The sequence below is a fragment of the Cinclus cinclus genome, chromosome 3, assembly GCF_963662255.1.
Source record: "Cinclus cinclus chromosome 3, bCinCin1.1, whole genome shotgun sequence".
Taxonomy (NCBI): Eukaryota; Metazoa; Chordata; class Aves; order Passeriformes; family Cinclidae; genus Cinclus; species Cinclus cinclus.
In genome coordinates, this window is record NC_085048.1 from 85897346 (window position 1) to 85919476 (window position 22131).

The 22131-nt window shown below is 37.7% G+C and overlaps 1 protein-coding gene across 1 annotated transcript in view; it reads right to left on the reverse strand.

Annotated features, from left to right (window-relative positions):
* Positions 1 to 22131, reverse strand: part of PRKCE (protein kinase C epsilon) — a 282588-nt gene that overhangs the window by 108878 nt on the left and 151579 nt on the right. The gene's annotated exons all lie outside the window — the stretch shown is intronic.

A 22131-nucleotide genomic window follows, 5' to 3' on the forward strand; every position in this document is an offset into this window, starting at 1 on the left:
GGAAAAACAATAAGCACTGGCTGTCATGGACACAAGTCCAGGGAAACTCAAATGCTACGCATAGGTAGACATTCTTCAAAAATAAAAATAGTCCTCTGTACCCTGCAGTGCAAAATAACTTCCTGAAGTTTTGGGTAATTTTAATTAATTTTCAGCATCAATTACCAGAGGGCAAAGGTTTTCATTGCCTAGTACAGGAACTTCTAGTTCTTCTAAAGCTTCATCTGTAAACTCAAGGTAAATTGGGATTAAGTCCTCTACACTTTATCAAGCACACACAACCTCTTAACAGTAATTATAGTTAGATTCTCCTAACAGCTCAGACTTTCACCTCACTTGATTTTTAGGAGAAGAAAAAGATCTCAACATGCCCATGTTCCTGTACACTCAGAAAATGTTGATACAAGTGCAAGATAGCTGACTAAAAGTGTGTATTATCAAGCAGAACAAAAAATTCCATCCAGAATTGACTACTTTGTAGAATTCCTGATTAAGATCTGAGCTTCAGACTCTAATAACTCACTGTGATACTAATACAGGCTCAGCAAAATGTTCAAGAGAAGGAAATAGTTCTTCTTAACAAATTCCTATTCTAACTGTATGTGAGATTTAATGACAGAGGAAGTATAAAATGAAGTTTATATAATTCAGAGTGAAAACATTTGGAAAAAAAATTCTTCAGAGTGTATTTGCTTTTTTTTGAGTTGTTTTTTTTTTTTTTTGAGAAGTATCATGAACAGCATCCTAATATTCTGTATGCATTAAGAAAAAGCTGAAGCTGAATTAACAACAAAGAACAGTTCACAATTATTAATGGAAGACAGATTTTACAAACATTCCCTGAGCCACTCATGCCTTGGCAAACTAGAATATAAGACTTGGAGGGGACCATATTCAGTCATCCATTGCCAACTGCATCTATGCACTCAATACTTTGCTGCATGTAACACTTGGATCTCTAGTTAACACTTGTCATTCTTTCAATTTCAGCTACTGTGAATCACTACAATGGCCTAAAAACACCAGCTTCAGTCTGATCCAATTTTTTCTGTACATGATTGAGTTATCCACACAACAGTATACAGTACCTAACAATAACACATATAAAATGCAAATGAGAACAACGAGAACAACTCAAGGTATAAAAGTCTCAAATTCTTTTACAAGCATTGAAATAAATCCGGGTTTTGAGGGTTGTGAATATAAAAGGCATTGATTAAAGAATTTCCAGAAAATTGTCTTAAATTAAGCCAATGGATTGTCATCTTGGGAAAAATAAAAGAGCACAGATGAACAAACGGAGACCAATGTGTTTCACTGCAGAGCAAAGGCTAAACTCCTTCACACCAGCAAATTTATTTATGCACAGAAGAGCCTAAGCTCCATACACATTAATGTTTTACAAACACTTCATACTCTGAGTCAGTTTTTGCCCTAAGATGACACATCTGTGGGATGGCCAGAGTGGCACTCCTCCATTCTAAAGTGAGCCCTGAGTAAATAAACACCACCTCATACACAGAGCTACCCCTTTATTTATGCTGAAGAACAACCAAAAAGCAATGGTTGTAGGTCGCCCTTCAATACAGAGATAAGAAATACCAAACAGTTTCCAATTATGTTTCTTTTTATGTTGTCAATTTTTTTTATTTTTAACTATTAAGCAAAACTAACATCTAATAAGCATCACAGCTCCTTAAGAGAATGTTTTTCAACTACTTGTTACATATTATTTGTCTTCCACAAAGAATATGCAACAAGTACTTGTAAATCCAACAAAAGATTTATTTTTCTAGCTTCTTGAACGATTTACTGACTTTACAGAGCTTCTGGAAGTCTTTTAAAAGCTATTACAGGAAATAATTCTATATTAACACATACCTGCTCTTTTGGTTATCATACAGATTGTAGACTTTGCTACAGTATGCACAGCCTGGATGTGAGAAAGTTAAAATCCAACTCATCTGGAAAGGTTTCCCCAAAAAATCCAACTCTTCTGGAAAGGTTTCCCAAAAAGTTGCCTCCTTACATGAAATGAGCAAGATCTTCTGACAGTGCACAATACACATCTGGTATGATATTCAGTCTACAGTACTGTTTTTTTCTGTTCTTTTCATCTTAAGTGCAATTCTTCACAGATAAAGCATTTGTAACTCCACAGAGCATGAAAATCCTCCTATTGTTTTGGCTACATAAACGCTACCATGACACTGGGGTTTTTTTGCTTGTCTGCTTTGTTTCTACCAACAAAGACTTAAAACTAATTTCACTGCATTAGTTTCAATTCTATATTTAATGCTTTAATGAAATTCCATTTTTCCCTTCTAGTACCTACAGGTACTAGGTAGGACAATCAAACATAATCCTTTTCAAAAATGCACTGACTTGAAAACAGACACAAGCAATACATCTGAAAGTATCAGATTAAGCTGCAGCCTCAATTATCAAAAAATCACTTCCACACAAACAGCATCACTGTGTGAGCAGGAACCTCTAACAGCACAAGAAAATGTAGTTTTCTTGGTCTATCTTGTCTAATGCTGGAGGTCCATTATCCAGCTGGCCTCAAACAGTCTCTGCAGTCACTAAAGACCAGCACTTGGCCAAATCCATGCACCATGCCCTGCTTTAGAGTTGAAATGCACAGATGATCTGCACGTTCCAGAGCACTGACTCTGCCACCACTTCACCTCCCATTATATCCTGTGGACAATCCCCACCTTGTCAGTCAGCAGAAGTATTCATTTAGAGGGCTTGGAGCAGCATAGAAGCATAGAATCATGGAATCATTACGATTGGAAAAGATCTCTAAGGTCTGTTGGTCCAGCCACTAACTCAGCACTGCCGAGGCCATGACTAAACCATGTCCCTAACTGCCACACCTACATGATGTCTTTTAAATATCTCCAAGGATGGTGATTTCCCCAGGCAGCCTGTTCTAAAGCATGACTACACAATTTGTTGAGAAATTTTTCCAAACTAGACCACCCCTGGTACAACTTGATAGCATTTCCTCTTCTACCAGTAGTTATTTGTGAGAAGACACCAACTCCCACATCACTCCACCCTCCTAGAGAGCAGAAAAGGTCTTTTCTTAGGCTCCTTTTCCCCAGGCTAAACAAGCATTTGACATTACAGTGCATCTGTAATGCCCACTGGATAACTAGACATGAGCCTTTCAACACAGGAGATGAAGTCACAAGAGAAATCAGCTCAAGCTTAACATTAACTTCAAGTTAACATTAAGTTCAGTCAAAACATCTTGCATAAGACTGGATTTTAGGAAAAAACCACCTTTTTACTGAAAAGCTGGTCAGGCATTGGAACAGGCAGCCAATGATGTGGTGGAGTCACCATTCCTGGAAGTGTTCAGAAAAAGTTCATATGGCACTTAAGTACATGGTTAAGTGCTGAACATGGAGGTGCTGGGTTAACAGGCAGACTTGATGACCTCAGAGGTCTTTTCCAACCTTAACAATCCTGTGATTCACACTGCTGTTTTGGGCCACAGGCATAAAATCAGGCAGGAACTGTCCCAGGTGACTCAGAAGCAGATGATCACATCTGTTCTGGCTCATACCCAGGGTTGTGAAGCACTTATTTCTAGCAGAAATCACAGTAGTCTATATTTAAATTAAAATCCATTTATCTCATACTGAACAGCCACACTAGAGATGTTAATTTATCTGTCTGAAGACACCTACTTCTGAAGGGAGCAACAGTGCTCTTCCCAAATATCATTTACAAGCAGAAAAGCAAAGATTAGAAACTGCTACCAGAAATCAGGGAATATTTGGGAAAACCCTCAAAATCTGTATGATATAGAAGACTAGTGTTTTCAATGCATTATTTTGAAAATACTAGCATTGCAAACAAAATTGGCCTTTTAAATATATTTGAAAAAGTCTTACAGACTAAGGTTCTAGAAAATACCATTAGCATACTGCCTACTGTACATGGTATTTCTATTCTTAGCAGAACAGTTAAAATTAAGTGAATTTTTCATAGTTAGAATATTAGCAAGTTTCAATATAAACAATTTCTCATGGTATTTCTACTAAATAGTCACAGAGGGATGTCGTTTCCTCAATAAAGGCTGTTTCTTTATGTAATGTACATTGTGTTCCTTGTTTTGGAGTCCTTCTGCCTTCTATACTATTCAGTTTATCTTTTTGAAATGCATTTCTTCCATTTTATTTTCAAAAGATGCAGTAAGAAATTATAATTTCCAACATGCTGTCGATGGAGCACATTGAGTTTCGTCTTCATATGATTGTACTTGAGAACTGGCAAATTTAGAACTAATTTTATTTCAAAACCATACCCAGCAATGCCACTGCTTCTTTTCACTGTAGCCAAGAGTAACTCTTGAGTTATTTGAAAAACAATAGCATATAATTGCTTTTATATACTCATATGTACATACATATGTAATGCCTACAATTTTAAAGGCTCAAAAGACTTGCAGGCTTAACTCCAAGCTCCAAGGGAAGTGCTATAAAAGTCACAACTATCTGGCATGAAAAATTGCACAAAACTCATAAATACATGCAAAATGAAACTGTCTGAACTACATTTAACACTGTTCATTGTGTAGTATCCATTAAGTATGAATTTTAAGTCATAACTTAAAAGTAATTTCTCAAAATTTAAAAGAAAGGAAAGTGATGCATAAGGCTTAGCAACCTTCTAAGGAAACAAGACTGGGGGAGGAAGACCTGTACACCAAATAACAAAGGCTCAACTGTGTCAGGTCTTGTTGCATGCTAAAACAGTTTCAGTATAAATGAGAAGGGCTCAACCTGGAGCACTAACTGCAACAAGATTACCTTGCATAGCCATTTCCATGTCTCAGCTTCAATGTTCTGAGTACTCACACAATTCTGACAACAACCAAAAAATGTGAAAAAAGTAAGGCAGAAAAAGAGCAGGAGAGCTTACACACAAATAGAGGGGATAGCCACCATTCTTCATTGCTGTTGAGGCTGATTTCTAAATGGGAACAATGCTGATCCCTTCTCTGAATCTGGAGGTGATTATTACCAGTCAGCATTTGTGGAAGAAAAACAAACAATGAATCTCTAGCTAAATGGCTTCTGCCCTATCAAAACCAAAGTGTGGGCCATGTACATCAGTAATGGGGCAACTGGTGGAGCTGCCATGTAACCCCTTGCAAGAGAACACTGACCCCCCTCAGGGCACTTCTGGAATAGGGGGATTTTCACCCATGGCATCTCCTGGCTGTCACACTGCTGTCATCCCTACCTTACAAGCACCATTCAGAAAGCTAGCTGGTTTAAGAACAACCTTGAGTAATTACACCTGAGTTTAACTGAACACCAAATGCAAAGGAACAATATTCGTACTAATCTCTCATTGCTGAAGATGAAAAATAACAGATTTTGTATCATATTTTAAGCCTGATCACTTTAACTAGTATGTATGTACTGAAATAGAGCTTTTTTTTTTTTTTAGCACTATATAGTGCCTAAACAGAGAAATAGATATTGATTGAAGCAGGAGAGGCAATTTGTCTAAAAATATGTTGGAAAGTGAGAAGGGGCAGAAATATCCAGGACTTCTCAGGATTCAGGATGGAGTGCAACCAGATCATTATGCATCAAAATAAGAACTCAAAGAATTATTCCCAAACTCTATTCTGGGCTTTACAGTAGAAGTATATATACTGTCATTGATATTTGTCCAGGCAGAAATCATTACAGGATTTTGCCTTTAAGACTTTAATCTATTTTAAAGGAAAAATAAAAAAAAAAAGTGAACCCAAACCAACAAAAACACGCCATGAACAAAAAGCTAAACACCCCCAAATATTTGAATTTCTATACCTGTTCTTTTGAAAGAGACTTGTTTAGTAGAAACACATGCAACAAAATTCTGTACCTTTTAGAGAAAAAAATAGTAAGGTAAAATGATATGATTTCATAAAGCTGTTACTGATGAGCACAGAAATTATGTAGATAGTTTACCAGTCATAGAAAGAGCATGAAATTTTTCAGTGTCCTTTTCTAGAAGAATTATTTACATCTAGATAATATTATTATATTAGTTTCCAGACTATTTCTTAAGGAACATACAGGTTTTCCTTACTGTATCTCAAATCTGCTTTAAGAGACCTGACAGGAAATTTCTTGCTTAATAGGAGAATCAAATCTTTCAACAACATCATATTGTTAACAAAAACAAAGATGCTGATTGCTACTAAAGAAATGAAAAATATGCTCACAGAATGGGTGAGTTTTAAAAGAGATATGTGTCTAGACATGTCTGCTAACACCAGCTATTTACTAAATTCACTGAAGAATAAATTCCATTTTAAAGTATATCAAGCCCAAATATGGTGGGTGGCTTTGTAGCATGGGCTGAGGCTCAAACGTATTTGCCTTCAAACACATGCTTACCTTCAAATGCCTAAATGCTTGTCTAAAAGACAAATTCTGCCTGTATGTATTTTAAAATTTCCCTTGACATGCACATAGATAGAGTTGATTTGGGCTGTGACAGGCACTTATTTTTGTTAGAGAACTCCAGTTACTTTCCTTTTCTTAAAAAAGAGCCCAAACCAAAACACCAATAGCACCATAAAGCTACATGATGATTACTTATACACGAATCAAAGGTTTTTTACATAATGATTATCGGGAGCACCTTCATAAGCACACCAAAAGCTGAAGGGACAACAGTAACTCCCCACATCTTTTCAAACAGAAATACTTCCTCATTCAATACACTTAATAAAGGAGAATTTAATGTCCCTAATTACTAAAGAGTCTCATAGATACTGATGGTCCAATTGCAATTTCAGTATACACAGAAGTCCAATTTAGTTTTCAGAAACATCCCAGCCTTGGTGGCTGGCAACAATTTGGACCAAGTGCTCAAAACCAGGAGTGAGGTACCTGAAGAGACTGGGTGAACCCCCAGGGTTGCCCCAGCTGCAGCCCATCCACTCAGCTGCAGCAGGGGCTGGGGTGAGGAGGGATTAGTTTCCATACCTGCTGGGACAAAATTTTCCTTTAAATAACTCAGACTTTTTGTAAGAAAGTCTTCACAATAAGCCCTCAAGTTTCTGCACTTTATCTCCATAATGCCCACGTAATTATTGACAATTTACACAAGACAAAAGTATTAACAACATGGAATTACAGATGGTCATCTCCAGTGACCATACAACACAGTTTAATAAATCTAATATTTAACTGACAGAATTCTGTTTTATAGGAACTGGACCACTGGTAGGGGGTGGATATAAATATGTGGTCCATTTCTTAGATCCCTGGGAGCTCACATGGATGATGGGGTACTGATCTCATTTTGGAAGGTGGATATAGCAATTTCTGTACTTAAACAGCTGTCAGACGCACAAAGAAAGCAAACCAGAGGCTGATCCCTCCTACTTCCTCTCAATTTCTTTATTGGTGACATTAATGATTTTAAGAAAAACGGTATTCCTGAAACAATGGAACAACTTGTAACTACAATTTACATATTACAATTTATTTGACAAAGGAAGTTATATCACTAGAAATACCACAGGGAATTTATCGCTGCATGGCAGGTTTTCTGAAAAGTGAATTTCACGTCTCAAAGCTTTTAGAACAAAGTTTCAACTTCTGAACCTTTTTCCACAACCCAAACATTAGTGCTTTTTCAGTTGTAAAGGAGATGTCGCAGGCAACAGGACCAAAAAAACCAAAAATTAATGCTAACTAAGGTTATTTCAGTCTTCAAGTCTTATTTTTCAGGAGGAACAAACAGCCTCACTCTAAACACAATGCCCTTATGTCAACAAATCTGCAATTGAAATTAAAGAACTGGAAATGCATTCTACATATGGCAAATACTAAAGCTATTATTCAGGAGAAAAAGCTTAGTCCATGACATTTAATGTGTCTATTCATGTCCTAACTAGTAATGTAAAGTAGTAATTTACAAAATGTAGAACAATTTTTGTGCCTTGACTTGATAAATTTGCAGGCAGAAAATTAAATTAGTTTGTGTCAGTAAGAATGAGATCATGCTGCTACAGTGTTAGTAAAGAGCAGTATTAGCAGCCTGGTGTTAGCATTGTTAGTGTAAAGCCCCTGACAGAACTAACAAGATGAAATACCTCACACTAAATCAACTACTTTCTAGAGCTAAAAAACCCCATCTTCTAAATTAAGGAACTACATATATAATACGACAGATTATTATTATAAGTTTCTTGTAACTGATCAAATGATTGTATTGATCAGAAAAGCTATCTTTGGGACTTCACGTCTCTGCCACCACTGCTGCAAGTCTCCCAACACATCCTGCAATTCCACTGCACCGCGCTCCTCGGAGCACGGCCAGCCCCTCGTGGTGGCAGTGGTGGTGGTGGGTGCTCTGGTGACACACACTCATAGACTGTGCTTTGTCTTCAGTGAAAGGAGGGGGGATGAGACAAACCATCACAGTCAGGGCTGCTGTGGGAGGTGAACTTCCACAGTGCTACACAGCCACAGCTTGTTCTAACAGAGCTCCAGGCTATGGAAGTATCCGCGGGGCCAAATGACCTCTCTGCAGGGTCAACACCTGAGCTGCTGGCCTTTGTCAGCTCCCTGGAAAGGAAACGGTGTTGTGATGTGAAGAAGGAAAACAAGCATTGTAAAAACTTCAGGACAAAGCTCTTTTCCCAGAGGTAACTATTAAACCAGACAGATCCCAAATGACACTATTTTAAGCAAGTGTTTGTGATAGATTAGAGAAGTTCAGCAGCCTCTTTATAATATTTGCAAAAGCTACATACATTATGATGAAACAGAACCTTGCATGACTGGGATTTCTAGTCTTTCAGAAGTTGTTTCTTAAATATTTGCTCAACCCCAGCTCTGTTCCTTTCCCACAGAATAACAGAAGCCCAAGTGACAGGCACTGAGAAGATTCCTGAGCTCAGTCCCCTGCACTAGGGAAGCGTCCCATGTACCTCAGGCATCCTCAGCTTTCATTTTTTTGATGGTTCTCAAAAATCTCCACTGAGGGAAATTCCACAACACACTCGTGTTTCTTGTTTCACTACTCTGGCAGGCAGGCTATTTTTCTAATATTCAACCTCAATCCTTTTGCAGTAAGTTATACTGGATGACTGATGGCACCCTGAAAAAGCAAGTTTTTTCCAGCACGGACACCACTGAAGTACCTGTAGCAAGACATCCATTACCCTGTGGATACCATGCAAAAGGCCAGAGACACAGCAAGATCTCACAGAAAAGAGGGCTGCAAAAATTTTGTATAATTCTCAGGCCACAGCAAGACAGAACTGCTTTGCACCACACAGGACCCTGTGGATATTCCAGTCACATGCTAGCTACAGAAAAGTCATGGTATCTGAAGACAAAAAAGGGAATGAAAATCACTTACTGCCTTAAGCTACTAAATCTCAAGGTTTTCTTTCTGATTCCATTTTCAAGATCCCCATCCTAATAGCAACAATTTGTTTCCATCCAAGCTTTGAAAAGTGTGTTACAAAGCACTCTTGTACTTAAATTTTCTGTATTAAAATTCCATATAACCACGTAAAGGATCTATGGGGCATAGCCAACATAGGTCTGAGAAGATGGCTTTCAAATCATGGTTTTATAGTGGCTGTACCCTCAGCAAGCTCAAGCCTGTGATATACATTACACAGATTCAAAGTACTTCGCAGTGGCAGTGAAGTCTTTCCTACAATTAGACAAGTGTTTTTGCTTTTTAAATTTTTTCTTTGTTTCTCAACTGCTTGCCCGTATCTTCCACAGGGCAGGGGAAGCCCACTGCAGAATTGACTGTGATTCAGAGAACCTCCCACAGCACCTACAGAATAACTGACACAGCCAGAGATTATATAGCAGCTTCCTTATCCCAAGCAGGAAGAATCCTTTCAGTTTGACTGATTTTGGTATAAAGTAAAAAGCACAGAATCCTCAATACTCTGCTCAAAATATGCTCATGAAAGTCGGAGGAAGCTTCACGGCAAGGGGAATAGCAGCGATTTATTAATATTTTATTTATGCAGACTTTTCTTCTTATACTTTCAGGTAGCTATAACACTATTCTTCAACTAATTAAAATAAAGACTTTAAAATTTGGAAATTACTTCTCCCTTACAAAAGTACTACAGCAGTAAGACACAAAGTAGCTGTACCTTCACGTAGGTAAACCCACTGATGAGACTGTAAAGGTTCTAATAAACAAAAGAGAATTTGACCCCAAGCAGCATGGCTTATTAAAACAAGGCAATCAAACCTTTGGATTCAATTTTTCACAACTCTACTGATGAATGGAACAAAACAAGTGAGAGATGGTACTGTTATGCCTCAAAAGGACTGTTCTCCAAAGCAGCTGTCACCAAAAAATAACATCTGACACAATTTTTCCATTTCTGGCCCAATATACAACCCATAACGCACTTCTTCCAGTGTTCCAACATGTCACTACTCTTCCTAGTTGACCTATTAGTAAGGACTATGTTATGACTATCTTGTCATCATCTACCAACAACCTCATCTTGCCTGCGTCGTAAGTGGGCAGTTCTTGCAATCAATTGCAAGAGACAAAACTCAGCAGCAAAAGAACTCCTTCCCTTTTTCCACTGTCTTTCTTGCAAACGTGGGAGGAATTTTCCTTATTCTGATTTCCCCCCCAGCACATAACAAAAGCTTAATTAAGAACATCTCTGACTCACAAGCAGTGCTATTAAAGCAACTCTCACATCTGTATCTTTCAACATTACATACATTACTACAAATTTCCACTCAGAAAACAGTAATAAACATCTTACATAAATCTTGAAACACTTGATATGATTTATTATCAGCATACTACTTTCACACCCCAGCTCAACAAAGCATCTCTGGATGTGACAATAAGAAAGAGCATATTAACCCTGCCATGGATTGCAATGGCTATTTTCCCATATTTAAAACACTGTTTGCCTGCCCTGAATGATGTTAATCCTGTGTATTTAATGCATGGTAAAAATGGACACACATGCTAAATAGTATGCGCTTTCTCTTTGCCAGGTTTATGAGGGAATTGCAGATGATGAGTCTGCATGTTGTCAGCAGAACCTGAATGTATTATACAGGTTTTTACTGGGGAGGTGATTGACACATGACAGGAACAAGGAGATGACCCCTTGTTCCCATCACGTATCCCCTCTTAATCTATCATTCCTGTCATGATGTCCTCTCATAACCTATTTTTGGCAGAGGAACCATTTGTCAGTGACAAGATTAAATAAGAGAAGCTTTAATGTCTTTCTCATTTGCTTTGGGTTTCAATATACAGAGTATTTTATTGTTCAAACACTATACAACAACAAAAAATAGAGCAATGAGGGGACATCAGAGTGTTAACTCATTCTAACTTGTTCTAGAAGGAATTGGGGTCCAACCATGCAGCTCCTACCATATCTATCACGTCCTCTGATTTGTAACATCAAATTGCTACCTATAAATATAATGCTGTTTTTTTGCAGGTCTTAATACAAAAGAACAGTAAAGGCATTTCTCTCAAGGTTCATGGGATTCCCAGAAAAATTTTGCAGCATATGAGGTTTTGTATAGTGTGCTTGCTGAAACACACATTACATGAGAACCCTGGCTCTTGTTAAATTAAGCAACACATATCTACCCCTCAGGTTATGGAGGAACGCTTGAAAAACGTGATGCAAATACCCACCCCAAATATATTATGGGAAATTGTGCTTTTCTCTCTACATTGGAAACATGAGTACAAATCAGTATGGGGCTCACATGGCAAGGTTTTGGTGGTGGTGGTAAGCTACAGGGGCAGATTCTGTGAGAACCTGCTAGAAGCTTTGCCTGTATCCACAATTGCCAGCTAGGTGCATGATGGACCCATGCTAGCTGAGGCCAAGCCCATCAGTGACAGGGGTAGTGCCTCTGGCTCTAAGTATTTAAGAACCACAGAAAAAACCCCACTGTGCAACAGCAAACAGAGAAAGGAGTAAGAATATGCAGGAGAAACAACGCTGTAGACAGCAAGTTCAGTGAAGAAGGAAGGGGAGAAGGTGCTTTAAGTGCCACAGCAAAGACTCCCCAGCAGCCCACACTGAAGACCATGGTGAGACAGCCTACTTCCCTATAGCCCAGGGAGGTTCACAGTGGAGCACAGATCCTGCACCTGCAGCCTATGGACAACACCACACTGGAGCAGGTGGATGCCTAAAGGAGGCTGTCAGCTCGTAAGAAGCCTGTGCTCAAGCAGGACCTCAGTAGGATGTGAAGACCCAGGCAAAAGAAGCACATGCTGAAGCAGGTTTGCTGGCAGGACTTGTGACCCTGTGGAAGGGACACATGCTGGAGCATTTTGTGAAGAACTTCAGCCAGTGTAAAAGATTCATGCTCTGCAAGTTCATGACAATCTCCCATGAGAGTGGCCCCATACCGGAGCAGTGGAAGAGTGTGAGGAGCCCACCCCCTGTGTATAAAAGAGCCCAAGAGAAGGTGTGCGATGAACTGATGCAACCCCCATTCCCTGTCCTGCTGTGCCACTGAAGGAGAGGACATAGAGGATTTGGGTCTTAAGCTGAGCCTGGAAAAACAGGAAGAGTGGGGAGAAGGTGTTCCAAGATCTGGATTTTATTTCTCATTATGCTTCTCTGATTTGATTTGCAATAAATGTAATTAATTTGCCCAAGTTAAGCATGTTTTGCCCTGAAAATACTCTCCCCACAGAGTCATGTCTCCCTGTCCTTATCTCAATCCATGAGCCTTTCGTAGTACTCTTCTCCTCTGTCCTGTTACAGAGGGGAGTGTCAGAGTGACTCTGTGGGCACCTGGCTGGGGTCAAGCCGCTGCAGCTGGACTAACTTTGTGTCTTACTGCATAATACACACACAGATAAAAGACAAGGCTCTGAGCTAAGTTCGGAAAGCATGCTTATTTCTAACTTTTGCAATATGTCTTTATATTCCAAAAGTCCTAGCTGCAAAGTTCATTTAGCCCTTATTCTCCAACATTTGGTAAAACAGATGTATTGGTGTCTTTCTTGTTTTCATTGATTTGGTGAGCATCTGGTTCACACTTTCACATGAAGTGCAAAGTGCTTCTGGCTAATGAAAATATGATGAACTAGCCACCTAATTTCTAACTGAGTCAGAATTTCAGAAAAATGTTGAAGCATCATCTGTTTGAAGGAATCCAATGGGACCTGAGCTGTTTTACCTGACCTATGGCAGATTAAGTATCTAATAAGTATACTCACAGAGGAAAAGAATTGGCAAAGAGCCTTTGAAGAGGCAACAGATGAGTTGATTGAGATGTCTTTTGTTTTTCATAGTTCTCTAAAATTGATGCAAAATTCAGGAATGCTTAAAAACTTACTGATGGAAGCAGCTGGCAAGTGAGAAGAGTGGGATGTTGGATGATGAGGTGACTTAGCATGGGAATTGAGAGGAAAAAAAAAGACCAAAACGGAATCTGACAGAGTTTTAAACCTCTCACTTTGGAGAACAAAACTCAGAAAAATGGGACGGAGCAATAGAAGGGAACACAGGACTGATGATGAAAGAGAGCACATCAGAGAATTCTCGCTTTCCTCCCTCTAGGACAAACTGTGAGCAAAGCAGCTCACGTCTGTCAATGACTCAAACTCCAAGGGCAATCTGAATTTAGAATTATTGTTAATCAATTGCTTTCCTTTCTACTCATTTGCTGTACAGAAAAGTTAACTCTCCTTATTACAGAAAGCTCATACACAAGAACTAGCAGATACACACGTACAGAGTTAGCTACAGAAAAGCTCTCAAGATCCATGCCTTTTCCACAGGGATCTAAATACCTGTCCTTACAGTATTCTAACAGATTGGATATTCTCATGACAAAAGAAAATATGTTAGACTTGCTAAGGTTTTCCCAAAGATATTGTCAATCAAATTCACTGAAACAACTAACTTTATAAACCCCACCACAGATGCTGTGTCTTCAGGTTCATAATAGTTAAAGCCAATTTAAACTATATTTATGCAGAAGAGCAGGCACAGAAAGTCAGCTTTTCTAGTTCTTCTCCTTCCACAAGTCACCTTTTGCTACTTCCTCACACAAAAAGCAGTTCAGTACTAACAAATGCCCTCAGCACTCACTGAAGGTTGACTTCCAAAATATATGTGAAGACTTCATATAAGAAACGTCTGCAAGAGAAAACCTGCTTCTAACAGTTCTTAAAACTGTAAGTCTTTCAAGAAAAATGCTTGTTAAACTCTGGGCTGTCTATCTGTATCTTGTATCTGAGAGAGAAAATAGAACTTTAAAAGAAAAAAAGAAAAAAACAACCTCTGAATTAGTTTCTTTTCTTCTTCAGAACAAAGATCAAATAAAATATTTCTCTGAGGTCCAAACAACTTTTCTCCATACTCCAGAAACTAAATCAGGCAATAAAAACAGAGACAAAACAACTCTAGGAATTATTGTAGATTTAATTTTTCTCTTCTTATTCCAGTGCTGTATCTGTTTTCCATTTAGCACTGACCCTGCCTTCACACCAGTGGTACTACCTTTGAATATTCTAAGGTGTTAGTAAGTTCCCCTAACACTGACAGCACAAAACTCATCTAGAAACCTGTGCACAGCACAAGGAGGATTGGGTCCAACCAAAATCTGTGCAGAGCCAAGAGAAGAACAAGAAGACTGTCTGCAGCACAAAGGACAACTATTTGTACGACTTAATGCTTTAAATGCATAGCCACATGAGGATAAGATCTATCTTTGGTTACAGCTCTACACTTACGCCAGAGAACAGAGACACACATAAAATCCAGGAGAATTTGGCTCAGTTTACTTACAGTAGAGATAAAAAAAGAAACCTTAATTGTCTGTGTCCAAACTGGAAAGATACAAAATGTTCTAGCAACTGTAAAAAACTAACCTCTAAAACTTCATTCCATTTATTGTTTTATTTATTAACAAGTCAAGAGATAGCAGACACTAGAAAAAAACCTTTCCTTAAAAAATTCTGGTCATAGCCTTATCTCAAAACCTTTCTGTCCTCCTTGCTTTGCCAGCACCTCTGCTCACATTCAACCACTACATAATTCATTTTAACATAGCCTTATCAGGCTGCTGAATAAGAATGTGAAAGTCAGCTGGCTATGAGCTGAAAAAAATATATTCAGTGTCTTCTTATTGCTGCTGTCACTGATTTAGCTGTTCCCATGGTAAACTTAAATACCACCACAGGAAGCTGTATCATCTATCAATTCAAAAGTTGCAAAGTGTGGTGGATGAAGATTTCATTTAACAGATCCCAGAACTGTCTGGTTGAAGGATGTAGCAGTTGAAAGCTGGAGACTGATTTTTTTTTTTTTATTTCTTTTTTTCAAACAACTCTGTATAATCTCAAGAATAAGACATATGGCAACACTTCCAAGTTGGTTTCAAAGAGATTTTGATTTCCCACTCACTTTCTCTCAGTGTGAATTACCTAAGAAGGTGTCAGAAGTTCCTTGAGAAAATCCTTTTTACACTGGTTGTCTTTAGAAAAAGAACCTCTAGAGAGAAGCTCCTTTAAAAAAATAAAACGAACCAAAAAAACCACAAAATCTCAAACAATTTTGCCTTCTCTATAGCTGGAGCCTCTAACTTGACTCTCCATGACACATCACAGCAGTCATGAAATAGTTTATTACAATTATTTTAATTCAGAAAAAATGTGCTTCCTTCTTGAGAAGGAGACAAAAACATCCTAAGAAAGAGATTATCCAACACACTAAAAAGATATTTTCACCATCAGAAACTGCATAAATAAGAGCTAATGTACCCTATGAAAACTCTTCCTTTAGTAACTATTGAAAAACAAAAATATATTCTTACATGTTGAAAATATTTCTCTATTTTTTTAAATAAAAATATATCTTTGCCATTAGCATAGAGTAGCCAAATAAAAATACTGAATGCATTTTAAGAAATACAAATGAGGGATGAAAGAAAAGCTAATTTAAACTAAATAAAAGCCACATTTATAATCTGACCTCTTCTTTATTCCACTTCTGGAAAACCATAACCAAAAGACTTTAACAAAGAGAGACAACATATAATGATGTTTTTTAATAAGCAGAGAAGAAATGCAAGTTAATAAGTAGGAAAAAAATGCTAGAAAATGGAAACACAGCATTCAAGATTTGAGCACTCCAAAAATCTCTTAAAAATAAGAACCTTCATTATGAATCCTCAGGATTTTTTAAAGCTCCCAGTAACACCCCTTCCAACACATGAAACCAAACCTTACAATTTGATGTATTTGGAACACACCCCTGAATCTGAAAATTTGATATCACACAGTGGATCTCAACCAGTCAATTGTCAATTACCAATTTTGTGATCCTGTATTTTTGGAACCACTACAACAAACTTAGGCTAGAAAGTATAGATTTTATAGGATACAGTGAAATTGTCTGCACCCAGCTGCACTAAAAATGTCTTACATCCTACATCCAAACCCAAAGGTATTCAGAATAGCTGCCTGCCTCTATTTGGGAACTTGGACCACATTGTGGAATCAGTTTGCTTACTCTCCTACATGCAAGAACATCATCTTAGTATACCCAATGCCCCTTGTTCCACAGTGGGGGAAAAAGTCATAGAAATAGGCCAAGAAAATTAGATGTCACTAAGTGATTTTCAGTCAGCCCACACAGAACATTAAGGGGAAGAAAGCATTCCTCTGAGCAAGCACTAGCACTATTATTAGCAGAATCTAGACTTACTTAAAACGATTATTCCTGTATCTATTCCAGCAAGTAACATAGATTACACTTGTCCCTTAGATGGAAAGACGGACACAAAATCATGAATATGATCCTCCCTCTGCTTTGTATTTATCTTTACCAGAAGGAATTAAAACAGGATAGAAAGTATTCCTGGAAATCAAGGGCAAAAATAAATCTGAGTTTAAGAGAAGCCAACTGAAACATTACGATTTTCATGCCAGAGCTGTGGTTTTGATGAAAACAAATTGTAAATTATTTAGAAAGAAGTAGAAAGCTGCAGCACAAATCAAAAGTAGCAGGATTCCAGTTTGAGCGCAGATATATCAGCAGATCATTGCTGCCTGCCATCAGTAACACAGGATTTGTGTGGCTCTACCATTGCACCAGAGGCATGTTTTGAATCACCATCAAAATAAACTGACTTGGGCATCTACAAATTTTTAAAATAACAGGACAATGACTAGATGCAAGGAGCACTTGCCTTCTGACCAGTGAAGACTCCTAGTTTTATTTGTATCACATTTCCCCCTTCCTTTCCTTCTCACAAATGTGCAGCTTCCTGCTGACATTACAGAACATCATCTGTCTGGTCATATCTGCAACAAGAGGGTGAACTCCACTGAAATACTCCAGGTAAGTTATCCTTTCTAACATGGTGCTTTACCACTGGTCCTAACACAGGAACTCTTTCAGCCCTCCACTAATTTCTTGAAGGGGCACTACCTCTAAAAAAATCTGTTTCCCCCCTCAGACACAAACCACGCATGCTAAAATACAATGGTCTTGGTCAGGGACCAACTCTGATGAACTGCCAGGAGTTTTGAGTTATATTGCTGTAAACTCACACAAAAGTAATCTGTCTCTGCACACATGAAATAAAGAAATGGTTCTCAGAAGAGCAGTTCTTTGAAACAGGTTTTTAAGATGCTTTATAGTTAACGCATAACAAAACTAATGCAAAAATCTCTCAGCAAGCATGAGACTTCTTTAAAAAATTAAAACAGAATTTTTCCTCCTATTTAAGATGAAGTAGCAGGTTATACTAGACTACAGTAATAAAGACTCATTTGTTAATTTTAAGAAACGATTTCTTTTTATTTATGTCCAGTGGTGTTATTCTTTCATGAAGTCTAACTCCTGAAAAATAGAATTTCTTGTACAATCAGTTTTTTCTTCTACCACTGTCAAACACCAGTTCTCCCTTTTCCTCCATTTCTGTGTCTTGGAAGAACAAAAGAATAGAAACCTATTTCTAAAAAACTACTTCTAAAACCCCACTTATAAAAGCTGGGATTTTACTTCCACTGAGTCAGTGATGACAGTCCCCTTCTCTTCCCCCTTTCCTCATCAAGGGCTAAGAAAACAGTTGGCATCAAAATTGACAAGATTTTCAGATACAATTTACAACATAATAGGTAGGCAGGCAGGCAGATAAATCAGACCATTTTTTAAATTTAGTGATTGTGGTTTACTGTGAAAGGAGGTATTTTTCATGAGAGAAGTTCAGGATTTTCTGGTTTATTTTTGGTTATCACATCTTTCTAGCAGATCATGATTCATTCACTAGCCTTCACGGGAGACCAGTGCACATTAGCATTTTTAAGCACAGTGCTTGCATAGTTTAAAACTCCTTTGCAGCAGTAAGATCAGACCTCCAGTGAAGGCTCAGCACTTCTCACCATGTATTACATCAACTTTACTAATGTGAAGTCTCTTCTGCAAGTGGGATACAACTTTCATTGCCACCTTTAACCTGGTCTGTTAAGCACAGGTGTAACTACTGGGCCTCTTGAACAAAACCATAACCAAAATTCATAAGAGGTAGGTACATTGTGTAGAAGTGTTTTGTTTTCTCCCTTGCAGAAAATATTCCTCTTAGTGCTTGAGGTTTTTCAAGCCTATTCAGTTTAGTGACAGCCCATGAATCAGTACTCTGCTTCCAACTGTTGCTGAATTACTAAGAATTGGAAGTAACATTTAGAAATTTTAAGAAAGGAACTTCTGAGAAAGGCAATTCCTAGGAAACAAGCCTGTCTAAATACTAAAGAAATACGTTAATGTTTAAAATGATAAAAGATAAATTCAAGTCAATCATTAAAGGAGCCATAAAAATCCTGAGCATTCTGAAAATAAGAAGATTTATAATCAAGACAAACCTTTGAACACAGCAATTCAAACATCCCATTATTCCAGTCTTCAAGCTGAACAGATCTTTCAGTCATAAGTCTAAAACCCATAAATATTCCATAGATTATAAGATCCCTGAAGAGTTTAAGACATGATCCAACATATAATTAGAAATTTCAGGAGCTCATTTTGCCTTGTGACAGTAATCTGGAACGAGGATGTATTTTATCATAACCATAAGTTGCACAGTGTGTCATTTTTTTAACTCATGTTACTTGTTCTAAGTAGCTCCAACATGCTACCTTCAGAAACTCACATAAATTCATGTATGCTCAGTATGGAAAGAGAGGAATTGTTTTTCCAGAAAAACATTCAAGGTAATTTTCAATTAAAAAAGTGTCAATTGCCATATTTAAAAAAAATTATTTAATGGATACAAGATTTCAGTTATTTGGGTTTTTGCCATCTAGTCATAAATAACCTGCCAAACTGACTTCAAGGAATGCTACAATGTACATGGAGAGACCACCTGAAAAACAATCAGAGAAGAATGAGATACAAAATATTAAATAAACTAATAAAAGAAGCTTCATTTATATTTAAGATGTTGTGTCACAGGCACATGACACTACAAGCTGTTATCAGTTGCACTGTTATCCTTTCACCTCCTTTAATGGGTTCCCTCTGCAGAGGGAACTGAATGTGGAGTTTGCTTCTCAAACATGGACTCCAGAATGAAAAAATATATTACTCTGCTGAGAAGGCTCATACCCAAAAAGCATTAATAAGCATATTATTTGTTTCAGGTGAATGTACTACCTTTTCCTTTCAGCAGAATTTACTTAAAGATTCTCTGAAGAATTGCTCCTGAACAGTTTTGTGACCTAGTTTAAAGAAAATGTAAAAGGACTGTATTTTTTGCTCTTTAAATCAAGGTTTTTTTTTGCATTTCCAAACGTTGCTGAATCGCTTTGGCCATGGTGCCTGTCCTTATCTGCCCAAGCAATACTCAGCAGTATGGAATTTGCTTCCAGTGTATGCTGAAAGTGCTAGCACTTTGCAAAAACCATTATTTCTTCAGCAAAGCATCTTTCATTGTATTTTACAAAACAGTTTTGAAACCTTTCAATATGCACACACAATGTCCATCTGCACAGTAGAAACGTACTCAAATGCATCCAAGAAAATCCTCAGAGGGTGCATGAGTCTATCAAAACATGACCTAAAAACATTCTACAATAGAACTCTGTTGATTAATACATGAATATAGGACCTAGTGCTTCAAGCACTAAGGAATGAGCACTGAGAATCAATTGCTAAGACTGCTCGTCTAAGAAGGTTTTTCTGAAGGTTTGAAAATCTGCAAAATCAATTAAAAGAATCAGGTTTTATTATTGAACATATTCTAACTACATTAACAGTAGAAGGGAGACAACTGAGCCTCAGAGGTAGCGCTCAGTAGAGTTAATAAAAAAAGAGCTAAGTGATTTAATTACACCTTTCAAATCTGCCTGCTCACACAGACCCCATACTTCGACATTCAAACTTAGTTTCATCCCTTCTACTAAAAATATCTTTTATTACAGGGGAGTAAAAGTAAAAAGCTTATTCAGAACAAAAATTATAATTTCAGACAATGCATGGTGTGAAAAGACATGTACCTTCCCATGTTAATGAGTATTTCAGTAGCAGCACAGCTTACGTAATAATCACGGGGTTTATGGCAGCTGGTTATTTTGACAAGAAATCTGAAGGAGCTGGGTGAAAATACCATGGAAAGAAGGAAAGAAAAGCAATAGGTCTGACAAGTAGTTACCCTTGCAAAAAGCATGCCAAGTCTGCTCTTCACTACCTAATTTTCATATTGAAAGTCCAATTTTGAATCCTATGAAGAGGTAAAAAGGGAATTTGCAGCAAAAAAATCTTTAGGAAACCATCTGCAAACATGTTTCTACAAATCTCTCCACTGAAATGGAAACTGTTAAACAGAGTGGACATACTCCATATTTTTAAGCAGAGACTAACTTTTTAATACATTGTAGTGAATGGGGAAAACAGAAACAAGGTTTAATCAGTACAGTTCAACCATGCTTTTGGACATTTTAATTTCAGTTCTGACAACAAAACTTGGTGACTAATAGTGTTCTCTAACATTAAAGACAGATCTTTATTGCTTTTTTTCAATAGGGGAAAAGGCTAAAGCAAAAAAATGTAATTTACAGTAAATCCCAGCAGATGAAACAATAATTATACTGAATAAAACGCTGTTTGTTTTTTTTTTCTAAACATGTTATTTGAAGTCAAACATTTACAAATGCTTGAATTGAAGTCAGACCATCAAAACCGAAACAGTTGTGATAGTTCATGGTTTGTTTTCATAGAAGCCACAGTGGTGCACCTCTGTTGAGATGGTTGTTGGTTCTGAGCAGCACAACCACATGGTGGCACAAGAACCAATATCTTGCTCAGGAGCTGCATTGCTCTGGGGAGGCCACACAACCTGACAGGTTTGCACAATAAATTATTTGCCCCTAATAACGATGATGAAAAACGGATTGGTTCAGGGTAACTCAGCCCTCAGGGCTGATAAAGGTACGTGTCTTCCCAGAGCAAACTGAATTGCTGCTTTATAGATTGAAAGTTTGTACAACTGGAAACTTCAATTTAAATTAAGATCAGATTATTTTATATCTAATTGTTAACAAAGTTTCAGGGAAAAAACCTCCAAACAGTGGTTTTGATGCCAGATTCAGCTTGAAAATTTGGAAAGCTCCGATTTGAAAACACATTAAAGATAACAGCATTTACTGAAAATTTTATATACCCACCCATAATTTTAAGATATTCTTTTTTAACACTATTAAAACAGATCACTCATTATTTTCTAGATTAGTAAGTAGGGCTCCAACTACCAGTCTGTTTTAAATTTCTCTCCTCTGTTTATACTATAGTAAGACCATGGCAGAATGGAATGTATTTCACCATGCACAAACCAGGAAGGCTTGTGCTCCTCAGCATCACCAGCCTGGGCAGAGCAGGGGCTGAAGAGACACAGCCATTCCCTGCCCTGCCCCAGCACAGCTCAGCATCACACCCCTGACATGAGCACCTGCACAGCGAGGAAACTATTCCCTTTCCTAGACTTGTGCACAGCCCTGCCACAACAATGACAAACAATTAACCTGCTAACCCAAAAGGATGATTCCTCAACGCGCCTGAAAGCTTTAGCAGCTTACTGCACTCAAGTGAAACCA